The sequence below is a fragment of the Canis lupus genome, chromosome 20 (genome assembly GCF_003254725.2).
Source record: "Canis lupus dingo isolate Sandy chromosome 20, ASM325472v2, whole genome shotgun sequence".
In the NCBI taxonomy this organism is placed as follows: domain Eukaryota; kingdom Metazoa; phylum Chordata; class Mammalia; order Carnivora; family Canidae; genus Canis; species Canis lupus.
The window spans coordinates 20405517-20412561 of NC_064262.1; the positions used below are offsets into that span (position 1 = coordinate 20405517).

At 38.4% G+C, this 7045-nt stretch overlaps 1 pseudogene; it reads right to left on the reverse strand.

The window, feature by feature from the left end:
- Positions 1-3860: 3860 nt before the first annotated feature.
- LOC125753112 (heterogeneous nuclear ribonucleoprotein A1-like) lies at positions 3861-4647 on the reverse strand (annotated as a pseudogene).
- Between the last annotated feature and the right edge of the window lie 2398 nt (positions 4648-7045).

The following is a 7045-nucleotide window of genomic DNA, read 5'->3' on the forward strand; positions in this document are numbered from 1 at the left end:
ATTTTAGGCACTCGACCAGCACAAAGCCTGTGAGTGACTTGGATTTACAGGGTTAGGCAAAAGGAAGTTTGCTAATGTGCAAATTCAAGAAATCCTCTTTGGTAATCCCCGGAAGATGGTAGCGATACGACAGAGTGGATGAAACCAGTGAGATCAATCAAATAGCTTTGCTATATTGTAATAATTCACCTAAAGGTTTTACATTTAAAAAACAGAATCTATAGATCAGTGGGAATTTTTCTTCCCTCCTGCCCCAAGCAACCAACTAGACCAAGTATTTTGTTTGTTATTTTCATTATAAAGAGCCTCAGTTCAACCTCTGTTGAATGTTTGCATGCACACTAGAGGAAATATCTTACTACTCTGGAAGTTCTGTGTCATGTCATTTTCAGTCATTGAGCGCTGCGTTAGGACTGGTTTTTGGTCTCCCAGCCCCTGCCAGAATGACGATGCTATCACCTAAAAGTGGCCCCTCAAGTGAGGGTGTGCAGGTTTTTTCTAAAGCATATAAATACAAGATGTCCAGTTTAATTTGAATTTCAAATCAAGGGAGGTTTGGGTGGCTCAGTGGTTGAGCATCTGTCTTTGGCTCAGGATGCAATCCCAGGGTCCTGGGATTGAGTCCCACATTGGGCTCCCTGCAAGAGGCCTGCTTCTCCCTCTGCCTATGTATGTCTGCCTCTCTCCTCTGTATTTCTCATGAATAAATAAATAAAATCTTAATAAATTTCAGATCAAAAAATAAATAACTTTTTCAGCATAAGTATATCCTAAATGCTTTGTGGCCCACACTTACACTGAAGAATTATGGGTTGTTGATAGAAATTTCAAATTTAAGGGCACCTGGGTGGCTCAGTCAGTTGGGCTTCTGACTTTTGATTTTAGCTCAGGTCATGATGGCAGGGTTATGGGATAGAGCCCCATATTAGGCTCCACGCTCTGCAGGGAGTCTGCTTCTCTCCCTCTCCCTCTGCCCCTCCCCCTTCTTCTGGTGCTTGAGTGAGCATACACACATACTCACCCTCTCTCTCTCAAACAAATAAATAAATCTTATAAAATAAAATTAAATTTTTAAAAGATTTTTATTTATTTATTCATGAGAGACACACATAGAGAGAGGCAGAGACACAGGCAGAGGGAGAAGCAAGCTCCATGCAAGGAGCCTGACGTGGGACTCGATCCTGGGTCTCCAGGATCACACCCTGGGCCGAAGGCGGCGCTAAACCACTGAGCCACCCAGGCGGCCCAATAAAATTCAAATTTAACTGAGTGACCTGGATTTAGTCTGGCATTCCTACCTCATGACCTGGGCATGACCTCAAGGGCACTTCTGCATCCTCAGGAAATTTTATTCCTACCACAGGCCCAAGTTGAAGGAAAGGGAGAGGCCCCATATATTCCTGGGATGGGGACAGAACATGGCTGTCTCAAAGCATGGAATAGGGTTAGTCCTGTGGGACTCTAAATCCTACCTCCTCTAAAGGGACCACCGAAACAGGACTCTCTCCTGTTAAGTCTGAGGACTTATTGCGACTTAGTACCAATCACAGATCTGGTGAGAAGAAGCTAACTATCTACATGTTAATGTATCATATACTTAAACGTTTCAAATTGATAAACCCCAAATAGTCAAATACAACCTCTTCTTTGATGAGGTCAATGTGTGGCCACATGAAAGGAAAACTTTCTTTTCAGGTAATAACTTGAGATGGGTTTACTTTATCCCAAACTCTGCAAGCAAATAAAGCGGATTTTTGAGTTGGGTAAGTGTGTTCTCTTTTCCTTTCCTTTTTTTCCTGCTTTTTCTGTCTGCTCTAGTCTCTAATTTTAATTCTTTATTATTTTTAGGATAAGAAGTTATAAGTACCATGTAGCTCATGAAAGTGTTGTTCTAATCATTTTTCAGGTAAATCCTATCAAAATCCTTGACAAAATAATAGTTGTTATTTTTGTTATGATTTGTACCTGATATATTTTGATTTGGCTTCCACATAATTTGAACATTCAGTTGCAAATTGAGGCTGTAATGTTATAAACAATGCCATTTCAAAGATGAATTATTAAATGGTATATAGAAAAATGTTTTGAGTGAATTATCAGTTTATTCCACTTGCCAAATATCAATTTAGGATCATAAATATGATTATGCATAGGAAAGAATTTCAAGAACTCCTCTCAGTGATTCTGATTATCTTACAACAAAGCCACCACCACAGCACATTTGTAAAGAAAATTACAAAAATTATTGGTCATTAAATAGGAATAATTTCATTTTTTAATGAAATTTTAGTATAATGATGATGCCATTTTATTGTCAAAGATGCCATGTGATAGTATTCCTCTAACATTATGCTGGAGTAATTGAATGGGTATATTATCCCATTTCAGAGCTATTTCAAGTTCTAGATGTTTTAAATAAAAATAAATAGATAATTAATATTATACTATGTATACTACTACAGTATACTGTATACAGTATACTGTAGTATACTATGTATACTATTTATTTTTATAAATAAAAATAAATAGATAATTAATATTATACTATGTAGGTATGGTATAATGTAATCTCAAGGGCACTTTAGATAGTATTCTTTCTCCTGACAAGTTTGCAAGATAGTTATTAATGTTTTGTTTTATTCTTAAAGAAACTGAGGTTCAGAGAGGTTGACTACATTGTCCAAGAGCCCGGTGCTAGTAAGAGGCAGAGCTAAGATTTGAATCCTGGTCTGGTTGCCACTAAACTCATGTACTTTCCCTATATCATTCTGTTGGTGGAAGGAGCACTGGACCAAATGATTGGTGGTATAAGATTTATAAACTTCCCCCTTTCAAAAAAAGAATATAGGCAACATAATATAAAAGTAAGACAAATTAAAAATGAAAACAGAATAGGGGTGCCTGCGTGGCTCAGTAGGTTGGGCGCCCAACTCTTGGTTTTGGCTCCAGTCCTGATCTCAGGGTTATGAGATCCAGCCCTATGTTGGTGTGGTATCTGCTTGTCCATCTCTCCAACTGCACCCCGCTCATGCACATGCTCTCTCTCTCATGTTCTCTGTCTCTGTCAAATAAAGAAAGAAAAAATATTTTAAAAAATGAAAACAGAACAAGTGATAGGTTAGGAAAACTGGTGTTTCATAAGAATGAGAAATTACTTTTAGGTGAGTCCTATATTTAGCTATGAGTGTACTAGTAGCCTGGTAAAGAGGTAGTCAAAGTACTTAGTTGTTTTTATCTTAAAAAGTCAATGAATGAGTTTATTTGCAAAGACAACCTTTTTTCTTTTATGATCTGATGGAGGAATTTGTAACCTGAGTTCTTTATTAAGAAATACTAGGTAATCGAATGGATATTGCCTTAATCTTTGATTTTGTAGAAATCCAATTAGTTTCAATGGAATCCTTGAAGCTGAACTGCGTTTGAGGTTGTAAATTATCACCATTTTTAATTTGTTTTTTACTTATTTTTAAAAAGACACATTTATTCAGTGTCATGATCAAACTGTTACATTTAGCAATCAACAGCATAGGTGCAAAAAAAAAAAATCTACAATAAAGCCCTTTGTCAGAATGCTTTACCCTTTCCACAGAACAGAAACTAAAATAACCTATTATACAATTAATCACAAATCCAGTCCTCAAGTTTTTTGCCCATGCACATGAGTGTTGTCTAAAACATGTCTTCTTTGTAGCAGTGAAGCCCTGCCCCAAGGCTGAGTTCACAAATCTTTTAACCTGTAGCTTCCCTGTCTCTGGCTCTCCTCTTCCTGCTGACTTTTGTTTCCTGGCAGTAATTAAAACCTTCTACCACTGTCATAGCCAAGTTGGTTTCATGGTTTGGCAAAGTATTAACCTCCACCACTATAGGGCCAGAGCTTCTGCTCCAAAATTTGAAAATTGATTATTGTAATTGCTAGAATCATTATAGCTCCTGCCACCTCCATAGCTGCTCCCATCATTACCAAATCCATGACAGCCATCCCCACTGCTACTGTATCCACTGCCACCTTGACTGTCACCAAAGCCACTTCACCCACTGAAGCGTCCTCCATGACCAAAGTCATCATTGCCATCAAAACCACCTCCATGGCCACCACCAAAGTTCCCAGAACCACTCTGACCTCTGGCTGGATGAAGCCCCTAGCCATCTCTTGCTTAGATAGAGCTTTCCTTACTTCACAGTTAGGGCCATTCACAGTAAGGTGTTTTTGAATGACAAACTCATCTACCGTCACAGTCATGAGATAGTACAAAAACAAAGCCTCTCTTCTTGCCACCACCTTGGTCAGTCATGATGTCAGTCATGTCCATTTTCCAATCCTGTTCAAAACAATCTCTTAGATAATGTTCCTCAGTGTCTTCTTTCATGTCACCAACAACAATCTTGTTCCCAGTTAATTGGACACCAAGGCTTTGAGAATCTTCTCCTGTGACAGACGTCTTTGGTTCTACAACTCTATCATCACCTTGTGTGGCCTTACAGTTGATGGCCGCACCCACCTCCTCCACCGTGGCAGGTGTGACAAGGCCAACGCCTCTAGGGCACAGTCCATGAGTGCTCCAAATGGCTCCTCAGATTCTCATAGTTTGTTTCAAAGCTCAAACCTCCGCATCTCTTCAGGTTCTTTGGAGACTCTGACTTAGACATGCCAGCAGTGGGCGGAGGGACTGTGATGAGGCTTCTTGGCAGTGTCCACTGGCAGAATGACTAAATTATCAATTTAAAAGATAGTTTTTCATATATATGTATATATATATACATATATATATATACACATACACACATATATATATGATCGTCATGGATATTTATTATGTAAGCTATTTTTATATGCTGAGGAATTAATATTAAATTAATATTAAATTAATATTTAATTTAAATGCATTAAAGACATTCTGGCAGGGGCACCTGTTGGCTCAGCGATTGAGCATCTGCTTTCAGCTCAGGGCATGATTCCGGGGTCTTGGGATCGAGTCCCGCATCGGCTCCTTGCCGGAAGCCTGCTTCTCCTTCTGCCTATGTCTCTGCCTCTCTCTGTGTGTCTCTCATGAATAAATAAATAAAATCTTTTTTTTTTTAAATCATTTGGGCAAAGGCCAATAGTACGATGGAGATAGTGCCATTTAGTGATCTAATACTGGGGTTGGCACATTTTTCCTCTAAAGGTCCAGATAGTAAATATTTTAGGCTTTGTGAGCTATGCAGTCTCTCTTAAACTACACAACTGTGCTGTTGTAGAGGGAAAGCAGCCATAGACAGTACATGAATGAGTGTGGGTATGTTCTGGTAAAACTTTATTAACAAAAACAGGTGGCGGGCCAGATTTGGCTTATGGGCCCTTGTTTGCCGATCCTCACTCTCACATAACACAAGCCTGAGCTTTAAGATTATGTCCCATTAGCATTCTGTCTCACACTACATGTCCAAATGAGCCTTTTGTAGCAAGTAATTCAAGGAGGGATTATATAATACGTATGCATATTCTTTATTATTGCTTCATTAAAGTTTGATTCTGTGACCAGAGAGCAGGAATCAGAGTTTATGTTGTGAAGATGTGGGGTTATAGCACACAGCTGGTTGGGCTGTACCCTCCCAATAGGCTTTCAGCCATGGGAGCTAAGAGACATGGAAATCCAGCTAATGCCCTACTGCATCCACCCAGTGGAAGGGGTATCTTTTTCTAATTCTTCCATCTAGAGGAGGAGTCTTTTTCTAATTTGTCTGTCGGGAGAGATGTCTTTTTCTAATTCCTATAATGGCATATGGAATATGTACTAGCAGGCCCTGTGAAACCTTAGAACCTAATGCATATCCTTCCCATTTCTGTGGGCTGCCACTTAAAAAGCAGTCTTTGCATGGTTCTTTAATAAGAATTAATTTGAAGCCATAGGTTTTGGCGCCATAATCCAGGAATAAGACACATCAGGCCTGAAAAATATTAAGGGTAGCTGTTAACAATTGACTTACAACTAGAACATTGTGAGGTTGTGTTTACTCTCTCTGATTTTGGTTTTAATAAACTGTCATGGACTTTTTAAAATCCTGGTCCTCTGGAACATCTAGGGAAATTATGTAGTTTACATAATGGGCCATTACTCTCAAGGGGATCAAATGCTGACTTTGTATAACAGATGGTGTGATGAGTCTCAGATCGTCTATACTTGTTTTCCGATGAGATCCACCATTAAGCTGTGGAATAATTGTACTTAACATTTGCTCCTTCTTCATATGACATCAATGAAACCTGTGTTGCAATTTGTTAAGAAAAATGCTGGCATCGATTTGTTTTGTTTACTTAATGGGGTTAGCTTTATTATTTTTATTAGTAAAAAATCCACATCGAAATTAAAACAATACTGAAACATATAGGAAAAACTGAAGTCCTCCATGTTTTCTGGCCTTTGTACAATGCTGACAAAGAAGTGTCCCAAGTCAGGGTTATAAAAAATATATCCTTCTACATTTTCTTCTAGTATCATTCTATTTTATTTTTGTATTTAAATCTGCAGTGGGAACGGATTCTGTTTTGGGGTATGCTGTGAGGTAGGGATTTGACTTTTCCGTTCAAATGAGTAGCCAGTTTTCAACCATTGATTGACTACTTCATCATACATTAGTATGCAGAAGAGCTTTATGTGTACTTCCATTGTGTCATACAGATTATAAAAAAGGTATTCATCTCAAGGGTGGAGCTTTTTTTTTTCCCTAAGGGTGGAGCTTTAATTCAATGAGTTTTACTGCTTCATCAAGAACATTCATAAATGAAACTGGTGTTATGTGTTTTTCTTTTTAACTGAAAGTGCCTAATGGTGGTGAATACATGCTTGATTTATGTCAATGTACCAGCAGTGTATGTACCCACCATTGTCTTTGTATCATCAGTGCAAATGTCAACACAGTGTAAAGGAGAAAAAGTAGATAGTGTTTTAGTATTATTATCAAAATAATTTTGACCTTGCAGACCTTCCCAAAAGGGTCTCAAGGACCACTGCAATGGTCTACAAGTTCCATCAGAATAAGAATTCTGTCCATCTTGCTAGTCATT